This window comes from Rhodnius prolixus, unplaced genomic scaffold (assembly GCF_049639745.1).
Source record: "Rhodnius prolixus isolate KJV_2025 unplaced genomic scaffold, Rpr scaffold_6, whole genome shotgun sequence".
Lineage (NCBI taxonomy): Eukaryota > Metazoa > Arthropoda > Insecta > Hemiptera > Reduviidae > Rhodnius > Rhodnius prolixus.
The window spans coordinates 31,814,833-31,840,008 of NW_027411634.1; the positions used below are offsets into that span (position 1 = coordinate 31,814,833).

Below are 25,176 nucleotides of genomic sequence, written 5' to 3' on the forward strand. Positions count from 1 at the left end.
AAACCTCTTCTGGCTGCAGAGGGCTATAAACTAATCTAAAAAAATGATTGGTATTTCAACTATATGAACTAAAATAACCGCATTAGTTAAATAAAAAAGCACTATCTGAATAAGAAATACATAATTTTCCACCACCTTTAGATATGTATGCAAGATAGATGTTTTTATCTGTAGTGTATTTCTGAATAGATTCCCTGGAGCAATATGTGAAGAAGAGATAATTTGGCCTTCTTTTTCTGAAAAAAAGTTCGCTATATGTGTGCTACAATAATACAGCTCACATGCGAGAAGCATGTCTTTCTCTCGGCGAACACGAGACGCCATCATTACGCCACTATCTTTATCACACTCTCATTTAACGTGACTTTCCACTAAGCACGACTCGTCTCCATCTTGCTTCAACCAAGTCCTGTTCAAGTCGTTATTCTTCTCTGGTACACTTCAATTACATTTCAGGCGATATAACGGTGCTAACTATCCTTCTTAACTGCTCCTAACTTCTCTCCTTCTACACTCCTCTCAGTCGCTCTCTTTCTCTTCAGATTGCCATAGAAACAGTCAACCCCCCAACCTAAATACCACATGGGCGAATAATTCACAATATGATATAACTTTGCACAGGTTTTTATACTGTCTTAAACCGAACTCTCCAACCAAACAAATGGCTTGGTTATAAACATGGTTAGCTTATTTCTTTCAATACATGGAGCTTTCTTCTTTCTTCTTTTTGACCAAGTGTATTGCAACTTTATCGCCAAACCCATTCTGGTAATTGCCTCATAGTTTATACTACTCCCATTACCTTTTCTAATCGTTTCTAGTGCAGAAAAATAATACGACCTCTGCGACTTCCGTCTTTTCCAGGCACGGGAATCTATAAAATATATTTCGGGTACAAGGAAAAAAAGAAACCCTAGATCGTACTTCCTTATTATTGTATATATAGGGTAAAGTCGGGTGAGATGGCCAATCGGGAGAGATGGCCAACAGCCAAAATTTAACCGAAATGTCGTCCGACGGCGCTGCGTGACCTCTCCCAGTGATGAACCTTCATGTCTGACTACAGTGAGTTCATTTTGGTCTGCGCCAAAGCGTTATTAATTAACTCAGAGAATAAAAACATTATCGTCTCAACAAAAAAATTTATGATAGTTGCATACTTCGTGCTGCAGTGAATGTATGTGTCGAAATGTTAGTGTTGTTTTCTACATATTAGGTAAGTACAATATACATTAATGAATCCTAACTTCTAAAACTGTCAAAAAGTACGCGTTGAGTTATGTTTATCATGTTGGCCATCTCTCACGCTACCATTCGGGACAGATGGCCATCAAACAGTAGGGATAGATGGCCAATTATTTTTACTTTTTTTTCTGTTATAGTTTGGCTCAGTTTCCAATTCACTGCAGAAAAATGCCAACTCAGCATAAAAGACAGAACACTAACCGCGGAAATTATACTGAAGAAAATTTGAGATCGTATTAATCCCACACCCAATACTGTCGTCTCTGCAAGAAAACGAGCCAAGTCTGTTGGCACTTTATTACTTCACCCGAGCACATTGCTGTTGTGAAAAACAGAGTTGCAAAGAAATCCAAACCAACAAGAAATACCATCCCCAAAGAGACTAATTCTGAATAAAAGGATTGTCCGAAAAAGAAAACGCTCACTTTCCCCAAGTTCCGATGAAGAGGACCTTAACAGGAATCGAATTTGAAGAGGAAAGTGATGGCCATTTTAGAAATCGATGAAACTGAATGTACAGGATATGGGGAAAGCTACAACAAGACCAGAAAAAAAAGATTGGTTGGAATGCATCATATGCCGGAAGTGGTTCCACGAAAATTGCTCTTCCTTTGCAAACGCTTGCCAAAATTGTAGTAAAAGCGCATTTAAAAAGAAGAAGAATAAGTAAATATTAAGTAACCATTCATTTTTTCCTGTTATTTTTACGTTTTACTAGTGCAATTTCATTTACAATATGTGGCCATCTCTCCCAAGTTACACTGGCCAACTCACCCAACCCAGTGGGGGGGGATAGATGGCCAACTGCTATTTTTTTTTTTTTGTAAGAATAAAAAAATGTTTCCCTTGGCATTTTTTCTGAAATTTTTTCCTCATCTTATGTTTGTGAGCGTATGAAGTTTCCAAAATAATAATAAAGTAAGCCTAGCCCTTACCAAAAATTTGCAGGCACCCTCCAAATAAAATGGTGGCCATCTCACCCTACTTTACCCTATATACTTTATTGGTACAGACAGAAAACCAAAGAAGGTTTCAATATTACATTTGGTCAATACTGGAAATGCCATATTTAAAAAATCTACTTTCAATTTTTGGGTAAACAAATTCTTTAAACTTTGCAACTTACTTCGGTAACCGAAAGGCTCGTTAAAATTATAACAGTGATTGGACCAATATTTTATGTTTACAATACGTTTTCCGGTAACCCAAAACTCAAAACAAACTTTATTTCCTTCTGTAAACTCAAAATACGAGATAATCCACTCAATCAGATGACCAGAAAGTAAATATTAATCCATAATTATTAAACTTTACACTGATTTATTGCTATAAACTAACTCAATACCGGGTTATTACCAATATTAGAAATGGATAAGGATAATTAATCATAAGTTAAACAGGTAAAACTTTGTATTTGTCTGTTAATTAAACAAATCTTAATCGCCCGCTGTTTTCTAAATCAAAATAATATAAAATTAGAATAAAGAATATAAATTAATTTTAGTGACTCATGACTTGTTATACATATTTTTTTAATCAGTCATCAAATTTTCATGGATACTAAGCAGAAAATCAGAGCACGTAATTATTTAAACTCATTTCATTAAAACATGACCTTTTTTCGCTGTGTTTTTAATTTAAACAACTTTATTGAAATCAACAATTGCAGGAATAATAGCAAATCACGGGGGCATCGTCGTCTTAATCGATGGTTGTTTGTCAGGAAGAGTAAAGGATGAAAGCTGGTCAATGAGAGAGGTTAAGGATGTGCGGAAAGGCGAGGGTGAAACTTCTTGCATCGGGCGGAGATTAGGATCTTGAATAAAAGGTACTTGCAGATCGGAGGGAATGGTTCTGATAGAGACTTAGTATGGAGTATCGGGTTATACGGAGTAGAATTCGTGTCTATAGTGTTTGGATTCAGTATTTGTCGGAATGCTTGGCTGAACCCCACAGTCTATGTCCCTACGTTCAAATTGTTTTCTGCAGTACGATATATATTAGTACTTTGTTGTTTAGTGTCCATTTTGATCGTCGTCTGTCAAGGAGTCTTGCCAGAAGTTAGTCGCGTTTTGTCTTTTAAGGCGTGCATGTGGACTCCATGTCAAACCTATGTTACCGCAATTCCTAGTTGAAAGACTTTAGGTCTAACGAAAGTGAGACCATACAGAATAGTTTTTCCAAGTTTCCTGTCACTTTCTAGGCACTCTCCAAAGAAGCCTTAAAACTTTTAAAGCCTATAAATAAAGCAAAAAGCCTTGAAACACATTGCCTGCAACCATTCTGCTCTTAATCATCTCATAACCCTTAACATATCCAGAGCATACAGCACTTTGGACATTTCATCAATTATTAAAGAGTTTTCTCAATTATAATGACTATTTTTTATTATTATTGATTTTTCTATGGGGGTTAAAGAATTTAGTGGGATTCAGGCTGTACCGTCACTTGTGAAGCAAGCGATTAAGTATAATTTTAAATTCAACTATTCTTATAAAACTTCTCAGTTAAAGAACATTTAATTTTGTGAAAAATATTACAGAAAGAAATTATTATAATGTGTGAAATATTGTGAATGCATCTGGCGAATGAAATCAAGTGAAAGGAATGGAAAGCTGGTTTTCTAACTTGACTGAATGCACTTCATTCAAGATCAACAGAGTGCATTACTTAACCATTAGCAGTTCTCACAATGATGGCCGCTGCTAGATATACTATATGTTGTATCTATCTATATATAAATTCAAATTAAATTAAATTTCGAGAGTAACTAAAAAGGTTACCAAAATGGAATTACTTCAAAATAATTTTTAGTTTTCCGGAACCATTATAAATTTCCAGTGTGTCTTGAATTTAGCCAATTTGACGTAATACTTCCTTCGACCACATCATTCCCGGACATCACTCTTAGGCGATAAAAAGTCCTTTATTTCATCCCAAACCATCTTGTCCCTAATTCGGCTTGGCTTAATTAAATTGGACAGAACAATATTATTAAACAATGTTGTCCAGATATAGCACAGTGAGATAATGGAATGCATCCCCCGTAGTCGTTGGAGGCGGTGAAACCTCGACGAGTAATCTGTGGTTTCTACCCAACAAGGAATGTTGGGTTCAATTTGGCCTGGTATGATGATTTTACATTCAATTAAAATTTTACAAACCACCGAAATGGATTATGGTGAAAATTGCTGAAAATATTTTTTAATTTAAATCATTTTTTTTTTAAACAGACATCTTTTTTAAACTATTAACACTCTACTTTTAACGTTCTACTTTTACATATTCTTTGCACTCAGATTTTCAAAATAATAATTCATATTAATATTCTACAGTTTGTAAAGCTGAACATGACGCTTCTATCTTTCCCTAAACGAGATTAAGCAGATAAGAACAGATACTACACTTTGATCTTAACCAAAAGGCTGAGAAGCCGAGCGGTTAGAGGCGAGACCTGCGAAGCTAATATGCATTGTTTTTTTGTTTTTTTTTTTGTTTTTGTAAGGCAATGAACCTGGGTGGTTATTATGCCCTTTACCGCCGCCCTGTGGCAGTGCATATGCCATGCCAACTTTATACACAACGTTTTGCTAGAACAACCACTTACGGAACTCCATTGTTAAAGCTATACACATAAAGTTAACTCATTCACACTATAAATTACATTCATACCTATATACAATTAAATACAGTTATATATACAATACATTTCTAAAAAAAATTATATACATGATTTTATATATTAATTTATTTTCCTATATATTGTTAATTAATTTAATTTCCTTCAAAAACTTTATTACGTTATCTATTCTCTTCTGGTCATTTGCTAAGGCTTCCTCCAGTGAGTTTGGAACACCGTGACGCTGTCTACATTGCTGATACTCAGAACACTCCACAAGTACGTGCTGCACAGTCACGGGTTCATTACATGAACCGCATGTGGGAGGGCTATCCTGACACATGAGGTAACCATGGGACAACCGGGTATGGCCGATCCTCAGGCGAGAAACTACTACCTCTTCTCTGCGGTTGTCCCGCGATGAGGAGTCCCAGGCTTTGACGACAATATGCATTGTTGGTTTAGTAGGTTCGCTGCCCCCAGTCTAGGCGTTGGGCTTTATTTAATGGTTAATAAAAGAAATTTACAGTAAAGTATGTTTGCTAGTCGCCTCCGTCCACGACACCTAATTAGGTAGTTGGACGTAAAGCCCGCCTGATAAAATAGGCGATTACTACTTACTACTTTCCCTAAACGACTAAAACGAATTTTCGGCACCAAAATTGTTTGAATAAAACTTAGTTTTCAAGTCTGATGAAAACATATTTGAAATCAAAATAATTTTTTGTGCTTAATCTTGAATTTATAGCAGAACGCTAACAATCCCGGTCCTTAACTTGTTTATTGCTTAACGCTTGCTTCAAATGTTTCAAATTAGCATACCTAATCAGATTATTGTGTAAATAATTACAAAATAAGCAGGTAAATGTATGAACTGTCTTTCACTACTAAAAATTTTAGAATTAATTGAAACATTTCTCAAATTTACACACAGTCAGATTCGTAGTACCAAAATTATTTCTATGAAAAAACGATCTAGATTGTTTGTAACTATTTTATACTTTCAGTATTATTAATAAATGCTTATCCGTATTTTTAGTTTTAAAGATACTACTTTATGCAACTAAACATGGTACCTCCCAATCTTTTATGCAATACTCTATCCATTGTTCTAAGTACGAAATTATGTCAGACATGGTTAGTTTATTCTTCACGTCCGTGGGAAAAGTTGATTACTGTAAAACGGCCATTTCTATCAGATTTTTTCGAAATTGTAGTTCTATTTTTATAGCATTATAACAATGACGCAATATTAATTATAGCAAAATTATGAAATGAGTTATCTGAAAGCTTTTTATTTTTTAAAAAAATACGTCATTTTAGATCAATTCATTAATCGATTTTAGCACCTATTTCAAAACAGCATTAGTACCTTTAATAAAGAATTATTAATGTTTTTTAAATGATTCTAATTTTTAACTGCGTGAATATTTATAAATATTAAAAAAATTAAGTAGTTTTCTTGTCGATTCTCATTCTAAGCGTCAGAAATTATTTAATACGATAATAAAATAAAAGAAATTCATTATAAAGTAAATTCGCTATCCACCTCCTAAACCGGAAACACATTAGTACCTAAAGATGACGTAGTCCCAAGGCGGGAAGTTTAGAAAAAAAACAATAAAAAATCTACGAATGAAATTGGCCATAATCTTTCTCCCTTTTAGAGGCATAACTTCGCACTTTTAGGGTTGCGTTCCACTAAGCGTTCACAACGATCACGCTCACGACCGCGCGGTTTTGCCCGTTCCACTTGCTTGCGAGCGTTACAATCGAAAACCCAAGTGGAATGGACTATGAGGCGTTTTAACCGTTCATTTAAACATTACAAATGGCGACCTCGAAAATAAGTCAGAAGCTTGAAGAGGTTGTTTTTTTAATTTTAACCCCGTTTATATGCAGTTACAATAAACTTTATTAATTGTTGGAAAAGTTGACTTATTATTAAAAATATATATATAATTAAATTTTTATATTACATTTTCGTGGAGTATTTATAAAATTTACGTTTAAATAAAATTAAAATGTCTTTTATGGCATCAGTAGGATATTTATTAATGCAACGTAATAATAATGCTTTAGAACAGGGGTGAGCAACCTTTTTAATCAATGGGCCAATTGAAATTTTAATTTTTTTTGGCGGGCCGCACATAGATTAACTCTTATTAATAATTTACGAAAACTTTGTACCAAACGCATCGCGTCCGTATTGCATGTTTGAACAAGTCACCGACAAGTGTGTATCTCGTCACAAAAAAAGTCGCGCAGACGCGGCGCGTTCGTATTGCATGTTTAAAAACGTCGTCGACAAGTAACTCGCCATAAAAAAATATTTCGGTTTAGTATGTACTACCATTTTATTATAATTAATTTTATAACAATATATTGATGGGAGAAAGTCGATAAAATAAATTCAATTTTAGAAATGCTTGGCGGGCCGCGTCTTGCTCATCCTTGCTTTAGAAAGTTCTTCTTCTAGTTCCGATGAAGAGTGGAATGCAATTTTATACTAAATCGCAATGATGAAAAGCAAAAACTAAAGCCACGTATTATTAACTATCAGTGTAATTGGTCGTTATTCAGTGATTCAGTATGTAAAGGGATAAGTAATTTTTCATTTTATTATTATTTTTAGAATTTCGAGAAAAACCATTCAATAATTTACACGAGATAATATTTTCATTTACCTGATACAATTTTTTCGGTCGCTATCTTTGCTTTAAAAATTGCGCTAATCTTCTGAACGCCCACGACCGCGGTCGTCAAGTGGAACGGCTGAAGGTACATTTTGATCGTTGTGAGCGCTTAGTAGAACGCAACCTAAATGTGCAATTTCAGAAAATGCAGCTTCAATTTGAAGACAATAGACCAGATTAGAAGCGCTATTTTACCCAATAAATTTTTGTTAGTTTTTAGCGATTATTTTAGGAAACGGCCCTTATAAGGTACATTGAGTAAAGTACTTAAGGTCTATTATTGAGTACAGTACGTATTACTGGACACTATCGGCTTCAAGATAATCTATTTAAATTAATTAATTACTGTAAAAAAAAAGACCGATTTTAAATAATACTTCAATTAGCGATCCGATACACTCTTTAGACTTTTTTATTCATTGACCTCCATTACTTAATAGCTCTAACCCACTAGAGCTAGAATATGAAGTATTTATCTAAACGGAAGTCATTATAAAGAGGATATGCTAACCTGCAGATCTTATAATTAAGTACCGTTGCTTTTAAATCGCTCTTTTCAATTATAATAATAGTAGTTTATAGCTATACTTTTTAACGACACACTAGCAGCCAATCACTTTGTAGTTTTTTATTAAAATACTAAATACTAATACCAAGTAATGCGTATTTAATAATAAATTCTTTCTTATTGTGCTGTCAGTTGATATAAATGGGCCATCATAAAGTCATCACTTAACTGCAGGAATTTCCGGTTGCAGAAAGGGATTTATAAAAAAATAAATCCCTTTCTACGTCATTGTTACTCGGACTATGATTTATTATACTCTCCCCCCACCCAGCAGGTAAGTTTGTGAATTTTTGTAATGGATTAAAAGGGGAAGTTGAATTTAATTTTTTTAACCATCTGACGTAATAAAATGCGTCTGTCCTTGTTATTGCTGTTGTAATTGTTTTGGGTTAAATTACGTAATATACATTTGGAATATTTACAATAATAGCAGTTTTGGTTGTTTTTCAATTGATATTCTGTGGCTCGAAATAAAAATTTTGCTTAATAATTTTTAAGTTCGAGAAAGGAAACTAACCACTCTCGATTTACACGATTTAATCAGTCTCCAGTATAATAAACTTACTCATAGTTTCGACGAATCCCGGATGAAATCAATTTGTCCTTAAAATTTACATCAGTAAAGTAGATGTATGTACCCAATTTTTAATGTTTACGTCGCCTTTTTTGGCGCAGATTCCCCCTTGGTAACCCATTGTTTAGATTGTTCTTTGGTCTCAGGAGTGTAGTGATGTATCCATGTTTCATCCACAGTGACGAAACGACGCTTAAAGTCCTGCGGATTCTTCTGGAACAGCTGCAAACCGTCCTTACACGATTTCGTTTTTGGTCAAGCGTGAGCAATCGCGGCACCCATCTTGCGGATAGCTTTGTCATGTCCAAATGTTGATGCAAAATATTATGTACCCGTTCATTCGAGATGCCCACAGCACTAGCAATCTCACGCACCTTCACTCTTCTGTCATCCATCACCATATCATGGATTTTATCAATGATTTCTGGAGTAGTAACCTCCAGAACGTTCAGCGTCACTTGTGCCTATATGGCCACTCCGAAAATTTTGAAACCACTTATAAACTGTTCTAATCGAAGGTGCAGAGTCACCATAATGTTTATCAAGCTTCTCTTTAGTCTCCTCAGGCGTTTTGCCTTTCATAAAGTAGTGTTTAATCAACACACGAAATTCTTTTTCGTCCATTTTTTGAAAATCACTCGACTTCCTCCATTCAAACGAATGCCAAACACAAAGAAATAGACTGAACTGGCTGAAACTTGGTGTGTGTTCTTCCAAGAGACGCTACTAACTAAACATAACCTCGATACGCGCCAGTGGTGCTATCTCTCTGACTTTGCACGGACTTTTCAAACGACCCTCGTAATGTGTAAGTTGTCATGGTAACAATATTATTCCAAAAATAAAATTTTGTTGTGCACACTCAAGAGACTTTCTGTTACTCACAAAGTTTAATCTTTAAAAAAAACTATATTTAATTATGACCATTAACATGAAATTTGTAAAAGATAACCGTGAAAAGTTACAGAATACTCACCCTTAATCCCCCTGTCTAAGATTAACTCCAAAACGAATCTTAATTTAGAAAATATATGTATGTAATGTATTGCAGACGGTTCTAGGAGCCATTTTTTTGTTTAGAAAAATTTTGACAAGTGACTGCAAATATCAGAAATTGAGAAAATGTTCTGTAAACTTGCAAATTTAATTAAAAACCTTGCGGTAGGACAATTGTAAAAGGTTTGATCGTCCAAATAGTGCACGAAAAAGGGAAACGTTGAATAATAATAATAATTTTGAGAAAATATTTAAAAAACGGGGGGCAAGGTTTCAGTAAAGTGACCTACTTCCGGTAGGCTAAGTTTGACAGTTTGGCCAATTTCAAAAAAATATAAAATTAAATAAAAACTTTTTTTCTCTGGGGGCCTGCCTTTTCCGGTAGAAACTTATAACGGAAATTTGATACGTTTGTAATACTTCCGTTCCCTATTGCAGGAAGAGAAAGTAAAAATTCCAAATTATTCTAATATTTATTTCAATGTGAGGTGGCACAGTTCTTAAACTACTTTCTCTTTTCTTTTGGATGGTTGCTAAATATACTTACGAAGAAAGAGAGGTTGGATAATGTCAACCCTGCTGTAGCCTACTAAATTAGAAGGTAGATGAGATATAGTAGTAATCTTTTCAGGCGGGCTTTACGTCCAACTACCAAATTAGGTGTCATGGACGGAGGCGATTAACAAACGTACTTTACTGCTAATTTCTCATATTAACCATTGAATAAATCCCACGGCCTAGACCGGGAATCGAACCCAATACTATAATACTTCATAGCTATGCGGGTCTCGCCTCTAACCGCTCGGCTACCGTGGAGCATTAGATGAGATATATTGGTGCGTGAAAAGCTGGAGGAGAGAAACTACCCAGCGGTAGCACTCTCTACAAGATATGTATTAATGGTGATTGTGGTCTTCAGACTGCAAGGAAGTCGCGGGGCCATTGACGATTCAGTCAGCGAGTAGGATTGTTAGGGATGACAGAGGAAGCGAGAGACAGTACGAGAGGATTAGAGAAAGTAGAGAGAGCAGTATGGAACGTGATATTTCGTCTTGGTGAGTTGTATGAATGGAATGTTGAGGTCGGTGTGAAGAGTGAGGTTAGCCACGTAGAAAGTCGCGGGCCATTGGCGATTCAGTCGGCGAGGAGGATTGTTATGAATGTCAGAGGAGGCGAGAGACAGTACGAGAGGATTAGAGGCATTAGAAAGAGCAGTACGGGGCTTGCGATATTCTATCTTGACGAATGGGAAGTTGAGGTCGTTGAGAAGAGTGAGATTAGTCACGGGGGGCCATTAACGATTCAGTCGGCGAGGAGGATTGTTATGGATGTCAGAGGAGGCGAGAGACAGTACGAGAGGATTAGAGGCATTAGAAAGAGCAGTACGGGGCTTGCGATATTCTATCTTGACGAATGGGAAGTTGAGGTCGTTGTGAAGAGTGAGATTAGTCACGGGGGGCCATTAACGATTCAGTCGGCGAGTATTGTTAGGGATGTCAGAGGAGGCGAGAGACAGTACTAGAGGATTGGAACGAGTGGAGAGAGCAGTATGGAACTTTTGGTATTTCGTCTTGGCGAGTTGGTGTACGAATGGGATGTTGAGGTCGTTGTGAAGAGTGAGATTAGTTACCGTAGAAAGGAGCGTCAGCTGTCTGTCGAAGTACTTTTGATTGAAATGTCTGTACAGACCATATGTTTGTAGGTTTGGCTGAACCCCACAGCTCTAGTCCGTAAGTCCACATAGGTTTGAGGATAGTAGTACTGTATATTAATCGTTTGAGTTCAATGGGTAATCTGGAGCGTCGTCCAAGTAGTCTGTAAAGCTGTTTCGCACGTTTCTTTATTGCTTGTCTTTTAAGTCTAGTGTGTGGGTTCCAGGTGAGTCGTTTCCAACTAATTTTTAAATTAAAAGTGATAGTTAAACAGGAAAAAGGACGAAGTTGTCAACATTCTCAGATGCTCCATTCCATCAACTCATTTGTTCCTCGTTAAATCGCAGGAATAAAGTATTAACTCTTGTAAGTAATATTCTTGAAGACAGAAGGCTGGAAATGAACTATTCAAGGGAAAAAGTTCCCTCTGAAGTGGATCTAGATGTGCGCAATGAGTTGGACTAAGATTGCAGTAAAGCAATTATTGCCATTTGGTAAGAGAACCAATAAAGGGCTACAGCTGATTGAGGAGCCCTAATCGCTAAGTTACAGTACGGCCCAATGGTAATACTAAATGAAGAAAGTTTGTAGTTTTTTACAGATCTTTTTTTGAACTAGTTCCACTTAAATACAAACTTATACATTTAGTAGCAAAGAACAATTTATGAGTTGACATTTTCACGTTTAAAACTTTTAAAAAATCAATAAAAAGGATTAAAATGTTCACAATGGTCTCACGAGAGAGAGTTTTAAGTTATCCTAGGGCAGAAAAGAAGAAGAAGAAGAAAGAGGCTAATGTTGTATAAGAATGGCGAGTAATTTATCTGAGTTAATGAAACTTAGAATCTCGGAGAAGAATCACTGCTTTAGCAAATGGTCCAAGCAGGAAGTTATCAACTCTTAAATTTGCCGTGTAATTGCAAATATATATATATATATATATATATATAGAGAGAGAGAGAGAGGGAGAGAGGAATCTTAATCGCTAAGACACAGTACGGTCCCATGGGAATATATACATATATATTTAATTTTGTGTAATTACACAGCAGAATAAAAAGTCACTTTTTAATTACATCTTTCAACGACTTTGATTCCTCTTCAGCAATGTGTTAAGTAAATTATTAACTAAATGATTCTATATAAATGAACTATAACTTAGTATTCTATTTATAAAATAAGTAGTGGCCTTGTATTCTCTTTCTCTTGTACTTAAGAAGGTATTAAATAAAATTCTAACAGCGCAGACTTTATATAAAAAAAGAAGTAGAAGGTGCGTCAAACTTGGCGTTCACTAAACTTGTAAATCGAATTACCTAATCTGTAAAGAGAAGCACGTATAACTAAGACTTCAGCAATTGAAGAGACGTGCCTTTAGGCAACCCCCTAGAAGATATATCCTTGGGACAATGGCCGTGTGCGTATGTAGGAGCTAGGGAAGCTTTTTGTATATAACTTAATAAGCTCACTTCTCTCACTCTTCAATGTATAATCTGACAGATAATGTAAATACGGTAAAAGTAGCTATATAAAAAAAGGATTATTTCTTGAATATATCCGAATATCAATCAGATGATTTCTCTATCGATCTACAAAAGTCGATCTAAAGGAGGTATATCTTTATGGTTACAGTTTTGAACAAATGATATTCACTGCTACCAATGATTTGTATTTGCAAAATTCCAAATACTTTAGCGTCAGCGAAGTAAAGCCAATTTAACCACAAAACAAGGCACTCATCATTGTCGAAATAAGTGGCAAAAATTAAATTATCCGAGCTAAAATTTACAAATAAATTAGATGTTTGGCCGCTAATACTATACAAACTTCAACGGTTGGGCTGTAGCCCCCCCCCCCAAAGAACAAAATTCTTAAATAATCGACATTTCGGACAATTCTGGTATTCTTCTTCCGGAACAGGCAATGAGATTTTAAAATTGAAATAGTAATACGATAGAATATAAAATAATAATTTTATGTGATACCTGATTTGTGGAGATATATGCAGTCAGAGGTACAAAATAAGAGAACTTGTTCAAATATGTTTTATACAAAATAATGATAATAATTTTTATAAAATAAAAATAGGATAAATTAAATAATTAAAGTAATAGAATTAGAGAGTCCAAAAATAATAATAAAAGGAAGTGATGGTAATGTGGAACCCTGCTGGTATTATGGAACCCTATAATATTTTGACAGCAAGTGATCTTATGATAACAGTATCCGGTTCAAACTGTCGCTAGATAGCGATAGTGTGCGAAGCAGGTGGGATGGTTCAGTTGTTCGATGTTTCATTTTGAAATTTTCAATTTTATTTCTATCGATTCTCGAAAACTTTAAGAAGGCCAGTTCAAACTGTTATTTTTGTTTTGTTTATCAAAATAGAGGTAGTTATCCGCACTATATATTGGTTCAAAGGGATGTATTGCAGCGATTTTCATTTGAGAATCAGTTCTTATGTCTCCCAATTTTGTTTGGTGGACATATCAAATCTAAGATGCTTGCTATATGGAACCCCATGGGTACTGATAATATGGAACCCTAATCCACATTACATAGACACGCAGTAGAAACATTTCATGGGGTTCCATATAGCAAGCATTGCCAGCAAATCATTTATATTTCTGGGGAAAAAAGGAGAATTATCTAAAATGGGGCTAAAAAAAATGCTGTAAAAATATTCGTTGTACCTAAAACCACTCTATGGCGAGTTGCAATAAAAATACTAAGGTGTTCCATATTACCCGCACCTCAAGTCAGAGGCACCACTTTCCACTTTTTCCATAAAATTGAAGGTTGCTCATCTGGTGGTTGGAGGAGAGTGAATTTGAAGACAATAGTGCAAGACTAATATATAAAGCTAATAATTACCAGAGAAAGCAATACAATTTTTTGGACTATCTAGCACAGGTAAGTCAAAAACAAAGAAGGGATCCATATTACCACCACTTCCACTAGTAATAATAATAGTTGAGGACCAAAAGAGAGAATTATGTATTTAATCAGGGGAGTTTATGTGAGTTGACGGAAGATGGTGATGTATTAGGATGTGAGGACATCATATCTGAAGAAGGACACCAGAAGTGTCCGAAACGTTGAAAGTTTAAGAAAATTTATTCTATTTATCCTCAGTCAACAATTGAAGTTTGTTTTTCTCTTAAAAAAAAAAAAGACAACAATTGAAGTTTGTTTTTCTCTTAAAAAAAAAAAAGACAACAATTGAAGTTTGTTTTTCTCTTAAAAAAAAAAGACAACAATTGAAGTTTGTTTTTCTCTTAAAAAAAAAAGAAGACAACAATTGAAGTTTGTTTTTCTCTTAAAAAAAAAAAAGACAACAATTGAAGTTTGTTTTTCTCTTAAAAAAAAAAGACAACAATTGAAGTTTGTTTTTCTCTTAAAAAAAAAAGACAACAATTGAAGTTTGTTTTTCTCTTAAAAAAAAAAAAGGAAAAAAGAAATTTATTATTCTGGGCAGTGAATAAAAATTTAAGAATAGATGGCGAATAGATGAGAAGGCAAAGAAGGAATAAATATTTCACATTATATGGATGACGGAAAAATAAATAAGAAAATGTACTGGGCGTAGGACAATTAAATTGATCAGGAAATCATATATTTTTTCCAATTTTTTGTTCGTAATTTAGGGAAATAAAAAAGAAATGATAATCTTTTAGCGATAGCCATTCCTGTAGAGGGAAAAGTGGACTAGCCACTTCCAGGCCCCACTAAGAGTAGCCTACAACATAATTTAATAAAACACATGTTAGCTAACCATCCTCCGTCCTCGAAAACTGATCGGAATACTTCGAATTAGGGCAATATTCTACTTTAGGATGTTACTATAAGCAGACAAATAGGAAAGAGGTTCTAGGTGCCGGCATTGTAAACATGAACAGTAAGAACAGATTATGTGGTCTATGTTTAACAATAGTATTGTTTTTTTTTTGGTAGAGGCAGGTCATTTATTTAGAGGAGAAGAAGAGCTAGGGATGGCATCAGAAGGGGAAAACAGAACGTTCATTCTCCCACCACAACCCATTAACGTCGGACAATCGAACTACAATGTTGGTCGCTATGCAACCCAGTGATAAACAGATCACCTTCAATCTTGCGTACCCAGTTAACCGCTAAAACGTAATAAATCTACTTAGTGAATAACCATGGATAGCTCTAAGAAAGGTTTAATTTAAAAATATCAGTAAACTTCTACAATTTATTTATGTTATTTTGATAACAATTTCATAGCCTTCTCAGCATTAAAATTTCAGTACATTATTTATTTATACGAGGGGAAACTAGCAATAAAACGAAATGGATTTAGTGTGAAACTTGAAGAATTACCTTGATAAGAATCTCTCAAAATAATTGAATACAAAATCTCGTACCGCTCATATCATTCATGAAAAAATTACTGAAACATACGAGGGTCGTTTGAAAAGTCCGTGCAAAAATAAAAACTACTTAATTTTTTGGGGGTAAACCTTTTTTATTTTTCAACATAGTCTCCTTTTAGGCTTATACACTTCGTCCAACGCTGCTCTAGTTTGTCCAACGCTCCCTTCCGAATAATAGGATTTGTCCAAGTCTGAAAAATAGCCATTCGTTTCTGCAATCACCTCCTCGTTTGAATAAAATCTTTTTCCCGCCAGCCATTTCTTCATATTGGGGAACAAATAGTAGTCCGAGGGAGCCAAGTCTGGAGAATAGGGGGGTTGTGAAACGAGTTGGAACCTTATTTCCATTAATTTTGCGACCACAACTGCTGAGGTGTGAGATGGTGCGTTGTCGTGATGGAAAAGGACTTTTTTGTGGGCCAATCGTGGGCGTTTTTCTTGCAGCTCGGTTTTCAAACGGTCCAATAACGATGAATAATAGTAATAGTTTTACCCTTTTCCAGATAGTCGATGAGGATTATTCCTTGCGAATCCCAAAAGACAGTCGCCATAATCTTTCCGGCCGAAGGAACGGTCTTCGCCTTTTTTGGCGCAGATTCCCCCTTGGTAACCCATTGTTTAGATTGTTCTTTGGTCTCAGGAGTGTAGTGATGTATCCATGTTTCATCCACAGTGACGAAACGACGCTTAAAGTCCTGCGGATTCTTCTGGAACAGCTGCAAACCGTCCTTACACGATTTCGTTTTTGGTCAAGCGTGAGCAATCGCGGCACCCATCTTGCGGATAGCTTTGTCATGTCCAAATGTTGATGCAAAATATTATGTACCCGTTCATTCGAGATGCCCACAGCACTAGCAATCTCACGCACCTTCACTCTTCTGTCATCCATCACCATATCATGGATTTTATCAATGATTTCTGGAGTAGTAACCTCAACAGGGCGTCCAGAACGTTCAGCGTCACTTGTGCCCATATGGCCACTCCGAAAATTTTGAAACCACTTATAAACTGTTCTAATCGAAGGTGCAGAGTCACCATAATGTTTATCAAGCTTCTCTTTAGTCTCCTCAGGCGTTTTGCCTTTCATAAAGTAGTGTTTAATCAACACACGAAATTCTTTTTCGTCCATTTTTTGAAAATCACTCGACTTCCTCGATTCAAACGAATGCCAAACACAAAGAAATAGACCGATCTGGCTGAAACTTGGTGTGTGTTCTTCCAAGAGAGGCTACTAACTAAACATAACCTCGATACGCGCCAGTAGTGCTATCTCTCTGACTTTGCACGGACTTTTCAAACGACCCTCGTAAGAATCAATATCTCGCTCAAACGATTTGTCAGCAATATCGGAATTTTATCCATTTGAACTCTAAAGATTATTTGTACGAGGCACAAACTCTTACAATACACCGAAATGACAGATTTATAAACTCCAATAAAATTTCATCTCCTAAAACAAACTCCCAAAATAAATAGACAAAATGTTGCAGGGGAAAAAAAGAATAGGTCTCAATATGATTACTTTTTGAAATTAAAAAGAAAACAGAAAAAAATCCGCTTGAACGGTTTTTTAGCAAAATTGTTTAGAAAAATGCTTAATCGTCTAAGAGTTCTAATCATGCTATTCCATTTAATCCTGGAGACAACATAAATAAGTAAATACATACGTAAAAATAACCAGATTGTATTCTCATCTATTTCACTGAATTGGCCCTTCAAAGAAGAATCATACCTTATATCTCACGCAAGAGAAATTTTTAATGCCCTAAAATGAATTTAGAATTAAACATAATAAGGCAATTATGTCAGTATTTAAAGGAACATGGAATCACCGTTTACTGAATATCAAAAGTAGACATTCTAATTTATTAATAAAATTTAATTAAAATTAAAATTATAAGCCAATTGGGCGTCTAATTTTTTGTTCGTACAAAAAAAGTTATGGCTGAACTGAAGACTATAATGGCTACCTCGCAGCTACGGTCCTTAGCATTATGTAGCCCTGTATTTTGAATACATGAATGAAACCATTTTTCCTCATTTTGTGATTAAACCAGCAAGAAACTACAAAGGAGTCTTTCTTTATGGTATATTTTAAAATTAAAAATAATAACCTTAATTAAAACCCTAAAAGGGCTGTTAACCCTTCAACATTTTATTTCATTTTTAAGGGAAAGTAAAAACCTAATTAGACAGAATTACAGACTAAATTCAGGTAAACCCTTTTACTAAAGCGACTAGCTAATTGTAATATAGTTTTAATTATATAAATAATTAGTTAAGGAGGAGAATGAAAAGTATGGAGAAGGTGCAGTGACCTGAGGTATTCGTCATGGATGGCTATTGGATGATCTGAGAACAACGTGCTACTACAGTTGGCTGTGTACTGAATGAAAGCTTTCTAAGGCCTTGGATTTACAGATTCTAAGATCCATTTCCAAATATAAACAGCACCTTGTAATTACTAAATTGGAACTGTTCTAAACCCGTATGGTGCGCACGCTAGCAGTGTTTACCTAGTTAATTGAAATCTATACAATTTCCCACTCAAATCGAGTATTTCAAGTTTTCTTTCTGGAGCTGGAAATTCGGTGATAAATAAATCCACCACTCTATTTGATGAAAATAGATTCGTTTGTTTTTACAATATATCAATAAAATTTTGATAAATCTATCATTTATTATCAATGCAATCAATCTATCAATAAGTAATTAATCAATATCTTTACTTTCTCGTTTATTGCGAAAAAAGATGAAGTGTACGTGTGAGCACAAAAGAAGGAAAATCGCGGAAAATTCAATTCAAGAGGGGGGCCCCCAAAAGACGCAGTAATAATCTTTAGAACAAAATCAGCCAATTTTTGTTCTCGAAAATAACTGTATGCATTTTTTTACCAAACTTTGAATACTCATTGCTCAAATGCAGTAGTAATTCTGGGGTAAAGATGGTTTTTAAGTATTTCCCTCTTAAGAGTTATTTAAGATAATTTATGAATTTACGGATAATCGCATGAACAGAAATGCTAGTTAACTAAATACTAGATCCAGGTAATCACCGATAAAAAACTATGCGTAGATTGAAGTTTGCTAAAATATTTATAAATTCATCTAAAATGAAGCAGAGAAGATTTAGATTTTAGATTTAAAAAGACGGGGCGGGACCCTATCCCCACGGCACCGCAGCCACAAGAGGCTTATTGTGCCTTCCCCTAAAGTCTAATAAGTGAAACCTCCCCTTCTAAAAAGGTCGAGAGCTTTCCCTACTAGTTCCTTCTGCGCTATTATCTCCTTTGGCCTCAAAGTTCCAAAGATGTCGTAGCGCAGTCTCTCAATTGCAACGCAATCGAACAACAGGTGAGAGGCCGTTTCCTCCTCCTCCTGGCACAATCTGCACAATGGTTCTGAGCTAATTAGCCCTATATTGTGCAGGTGCTTTTAGAGTCACTTTGGTTTTTTGTTTGCACAACAAGGGCATAACCCTCTTGCTGTGTTTGACCCCAGGAAGCATCACCCAGTACTTTTCATGTTCTCTTCAGATCCAATCTCTGAGAGCCTCACGAACTGTACCCCTAGTGATCCCCAGGACTGGTTCCGGGCCAATGAAGGGAGTACTAGCTCCATTCCTGGCCAACTGTGATCAGCTATTTCATTCCCCTTGATCCCTATATGGCTCGGCACCCATTCCAATCGGACTTTATTGTGCCGAGCCAGTTGATCTAGGGCCTTTTTTACATTCCCAGACCAGGGAAGAGGTAGTTCTGAAGGAAGAGAGGGCCTTCAGTGCCGCTTGACTGTCCGAAAAAATGCAAATCTCCCTATTTCTAAGATCCATTCGCAGATTTTCCCCAGCGCAGGCTTTAATGGCAAAGAGCTCGGCCTGAAAGACGGTGGCATATCTCCTAAGAGCACTCTCAATGAGTACCTTAGGTTTAGCTCCATACACTCCAGCTCCGGTCCCGCAGGCCAACTTGGAGCCATCCGTAAACCACATGGCTCCCAAGCAGAGAAAATAACAGCAAACATAAAATCCAGAGGATGAAATAAAATCCACAGGTGTATTTTCAACTCGTTTAAATGTTGCTGATTATTGTTTATGAGCGAGAGATAAACAGAGATAATTATCGAATATTAATAGAAATCATCGATTTAATGTGCATCGCTAATTTGATAGCCTAAGCTTTTCCACTATATTTTATTTTATTTGTTGAAATCAGTTTTGGTTACAAAAGAGGAAACAAATAGTTGATATTTAATAATTTCCTGTGTTGTTGCAGCACAGACATGGATAACCCAAAACAAGAAAATCTAGCCGAAAATCTCACCAGTTATTGTAGAAACGTCAAAAAACGTTGTAATGCAACTTCGATGCACTTTTACTGCCTCTTTTTTTTGATCTAGCATAACTCATTATTGACCGATAACTAGATATTATTCTGGTTCAAATCTTCATCAAGTTGGAAATTTTAAAAATAAAATAAAATTTGACTACAGAAAATACAGCATATTTTCTAAAAATTTCTTAATTCTAAAATAAATGTTCTTGATCGAAGAAATAAATATTTTAAAACTTACATGATAAAAACTAATTCATCTTATCTTTAGATAGACTGGCAAAACTGTGTTCCCTTACCTGCAACAATAAAACCATAAAATACGATTATTCTCATGAAATGATAAAATTAAATTATGTTCCAAGTCATATTTCTACTCTTCTTAATTCTAAAAACAAGAAATTCTATCTTTCATGTTCGATCTTTAGCAAATTCAGATCTTGAACAAGAATGCGATGGCAACAGGAACTAGAAGAAGACACGAAAGATAAAAGAGAAAGAAATTCCATTCTGTTTGATTGGGAGGATGATCTCATCATAAAATAAACCATATTTACGTGAAATATAATTTGGAAGTGTCTTAGCTTATTTAAAAGAAAATTTAATCTTCTTTCTAATGAGCTTATTAAAATTGCTGTAGCTTTAATAGTTTGAGAAATATAGACAAATGTTTGCTAAAAAGTAGTTATACCTTGAAAAAACATAAAATTAAAAATATCTATAAAACGGAGCCGAATCGAGCCATAGTTTATCGTATATAGAATTTTTTGTTGCAAATGATGCCCAGAATTGCTACGGTAGTCTTATGCTGAACACCCTGTAGAGAGCGAATTACACAGTGGAGACATTAATATTTAGTACCCCATTGCTAACTGAATTTAAAAATTCTAATTGTCATTTTTTCTGTTTTTTAATTGGATGAGATATTTCCTTTATCACTTCTTGATTATATTTTATGTCCAATTTGGGTTAATCGTTGTTTGCTTTCTTTCAGGGCATGCTTGTCTTCTTCTTGCTTGGCACTACAGTCCATAAAGGACCTTGGCCGCCTCAATAATGTTATGCCATTCATCCCTCTCTAGGGCCGCTCATCTCCATCTTCTTACGCCCAAATCTCTCAGATCTTGCTCCACAGTGTCCAGCCATCTCACCCGCGGCCACCCTCTCCTTCTAGCTCCTCCTGGATGTCCAAGAAATAATTTTTTTGGCTATTCTTTCCTCTCCCATTCGTTCTAAGTGACCCAACCATCTAATCATTTAATTTTTTCTTGCGTACTTAAGTTAAAACACAATAACTATTATAGAGGTCTTGGCGAAAAGGAGACTTTAGGCTTACAGTATTATCAGTACGAATCTACCACCAATCGAATAGTTCCAAAGTATTTTTTGCCCAATTGATTGTGCAATTTACCAAACAAATCCGTTATTTGTTCGCCATTAATTCAATATTTCTGCCAATAAAATATTCATCAGCAAACATAAATGGCAGTAATTTAGTACGAAGAATGTTCGCAGATTGGATAAGATTTTTTTTGTGTTTTTTACGCACCAAGACACCCACACAGTCTATAAAAGTAGAAACCATAGTTCATCCACTCCAAGGCCACCATCAATATGTTCTGTATCTTACACAACCATCTTGTTCTCTTCCACAGTCCATGTATTGCCTCACACCTACTTCATTATTTCTCCATCCAATAGTAGGATCGTTCCTCTCTCACTCTATCTCGCTCGCTCCGTCTTCTTCTAGACAATCCATATAGGTCACTCACACAATAAATATTTGAAAACATCTTCACGGTGAACGATTGTGTTTTCCTTTTGTCTGCCAGCTATATGACTTCCTCTATTGTTTGTACTTACATAAAGTAAAAATAAACAATCACGAAATATCCTGTTTATAATTTTTTTAAATTATTTAATTTTATAAAAGTGGATGAAATTTTCGTTATTATACGAGGGTCGTTTGAAAATCCGTGCAAAGTTAGAGAGATAGCACCAATGGCGCGTATCGAGGTTATGTTTAGTTAGTAGCATCTCTTGGAAGAACACACACCAAGTTTCAGCCAGATCGGTCTATTTCTTTGTGTTTGGCATTCGTTTGAATCGAGAAAGTCGAGTGATTTTCAAAAAATGGACGAAAAAGAATTTCGTGTGTTGATTAAACACTACTTTATGAAAGGCAAAACGCCTCAGGAGGCTAAAGAGAAGCTTGATAAACATTATGGTGACTCTGCACCTTCGATTAGAACAGTTTATAAGTGGTTTCAAAATTTTCGGAGTGGCCATATGGGCACAAGTGTCGCTGAACGTTCTGGACGCCCTGTTGAGGTTACTACTCCAGAAATCATTGATAAAATCCATGATATGGTGATGGATGACAGAAGAGTGAAGGTGCGTGAGATTGCTAGTGCTGTGGGCATCTCGAATGAACGGGTACATAATATTTTGCATCAACATTTGGACATGACAAAGCTATCCGCAAGATGGGTGCCGCGATTGCTCACGCTTGACCAAAAACGAAATCGTGTGAAGTGTCGCAAGGACGGTTTGCAGCTGTTCCAGAAGAAACCGCAGGACTTTAAGCGTCGTTTCGTCACTGTGGATGAAACATGGATACATCACTACACTCCTGAGACCAAAGAACAATCTAAACAATGGGTTACCAAGGAGGAATCTGCGCCAAAAAAGACGAAGACCGTTCCTTCAGCCGGAAAGATTATGGCGACTGTCTTTTGGGATTCGCAAGGAATAATTCTCATCGACTATCTGGAAAAGAGTAAAACTATTACAGGTGCATATTATTCATCGTTATTGGACCGTTTGAAAACCGAGCTGCAAGAAAAACGCCCACGATTGGCCCACAAAAAAGTCCTTTTCCATCACGACAACGCACCAGCTCACACCTCGGCAGTTGTGGTCGCAAAATTAATGGAAATAGGGTTCCAACTCGTTTCACATCCCCCCCTATTCTCCAGACTTGGCTCCCTCGGACTATTTGTTCCCCAATATGAAGAAATGGCTGGCGGGAATAAGATTTTATTCAAACGAGGAGGTGATTGCAGAAACGAATGGCTATTTTTCAGACTTGGACAAATCCTATTATTCGGAAGGGATCAACAAACTAGAGCAGCGTTGGACGAAGTGTATAAGCCTAAAAGGAGACTATGTTGAAAAATAAAAAAGGTTTACCCCCAAAAAATTAAGTAGTTTTTATTTTTGCACGGACTTTTCAAACGACCCTCGTAAATATATTATTAATAAATTATTACAATTTTTGAACGTAATAAGTTATAAGATTTTTTTTGGGGGGGGTACAAAAAGGCTGAAAATAGAGAGTGAACAATGACTTAAACGTACCACAGTTAGCTACTTGGGTTATGGTATAAATTTTTAAACAGTTTCCCATGGGTTGGCAAGTCGGTAGTTTCTGAATCATTTTACGTGCATAGAATACCAACTACAGTCAGTACAATGGTACTACAAAATGCTTTCTTCTATAGAAGAAACATTCCAACCAAAACATGCCTATATGTACGCGTATGAAATTTAATGGCAACAAAAATACATTTTAATAATTCATAAAATAAAAATAAATAAATAAATATTTCAAGAAGAAAAATATTAGCATTCACCTGATTTTTCAAAAAATGTGCGTGGAGATTATGTATGCTACACAAAACAACAACAAAGAATAACCTTTTTATGTGTAAAGAAAAAAAAAATGGCGACATTATTAAAATAATTTTCTTTTTTACAAAATTAAAACTGGACGGAAAACTCGCAAGACATTTCTTAGAATTTATAATATGAACGGAAAAATCGCTAGAAAACCAAACTTTTATTCTTTAAAGTGGACTTCCACTCAACTCTTGTTTTATTCAAATTTGAAAGTTTGTATTTTCTTTCTACTAATACTTTACAGGCAATTTAAACAGGATACAGGACATTACATAGGACACAGGATAGGGAGTCCATGGACTGTAAGATAAAAGAGCATTCTGTGTGTAATTAATTCTTAAATACATAAATCATAAATTTGGTGTCAGCAAGTATAGTACGAGATGATAAAGTTAAATGAAGCCGAAATCTGTGACAATAATCTGATTAATATACCTCTGGTGATGGAGGTAAGTACGAAACTGTGTCTGGGATGCGATAAACATGCGTGGCTACCTTCGGATAAATTTAAATGTTACTGCTTTATCAAATTGAGTATTTAAGTGAGGTGAAATTCACATCTTTAGATGTTTTTTTTTTTCACTATAGGCAGACATCAAGATGTTTTTGCTTTTTTCTCGTTTTGACGGCTTCACACTTCCGTCAGCGACAACTTCACCACACAAATCATTGCAGCTTCTAAGTTTTATATCGTTCATTAAAGCACACCCTTGGAACTGTTTTCATATAAAGTTTGAGAAAACTTTAAAACTCTGTACAGGAAACGGTAGATTTTTGAAGATAACCTTAATGGAAGATTAGTACTGCCTGTGGCCGCCCTTAAAACAAATATAATATTTGAAGATTCCACTATACGCTAACCTCACCCAAACCATAAAGAGACCAATTTTAAAAACTATTTTTCCTGATTCAGAAAACTCAAATCGAATATTTCGAGTAAGTGCTCAAATTCTAAATAATTTAATTTACTACTTAAATTACTATTTAAGTATATAAGTAATTAATTACTTAAACTTAACATGGAAAATTCTGAAAGAACAGAACAAGAATAAAACGTTTCCACTGAACTCGGTTCAACCAAATTCAAAATATGTCAAATATTTAAAGAACTAGAATAAAAATTTAAGACATTGCTATTCTTCAACCAATAAAAAGAAAAAAAATAAACTTCTGCTATTTTAACAAATATATTGACAATATTTGCCACTTTAGATCTTGAAAAGTTTGAAGAATAAGTTCGTGTCGGCCAGAAAGGGAAGTTTAACTGACACTTTAATAGGAAGTTTAACGTTTAAGTTTTAATGTTTAAGAGAAAGTTTAGCTCTTTCACTCAACTACAATCCTGTATACTCGTAAAGTTATTCTTAACTTACAAATTAAAGAGCTCTTTTATTCCTTATAAATTATATAAAAATTT

General features: G+C 35.3%; 1 protein-coding gene and 1 pseudogene across 1 annotated transcript in view; both read right to left on the reverse strand.

Annotated features, from left to right (window-relative positions):
- The window catches only part of LOC141460260 (uncharacterized), a 177,114-nt gene that overhangs the window by 118,778 nt on the left and 33,160 nt on the right, over nt 1-25,176 (reverse strand). The window lies entirely within an intron of this gene.
- LOC141461530 (U2 spliceosomal RNA) lies at nt 4,541-4,682 on the reverse strand (annotated as a pseudogene).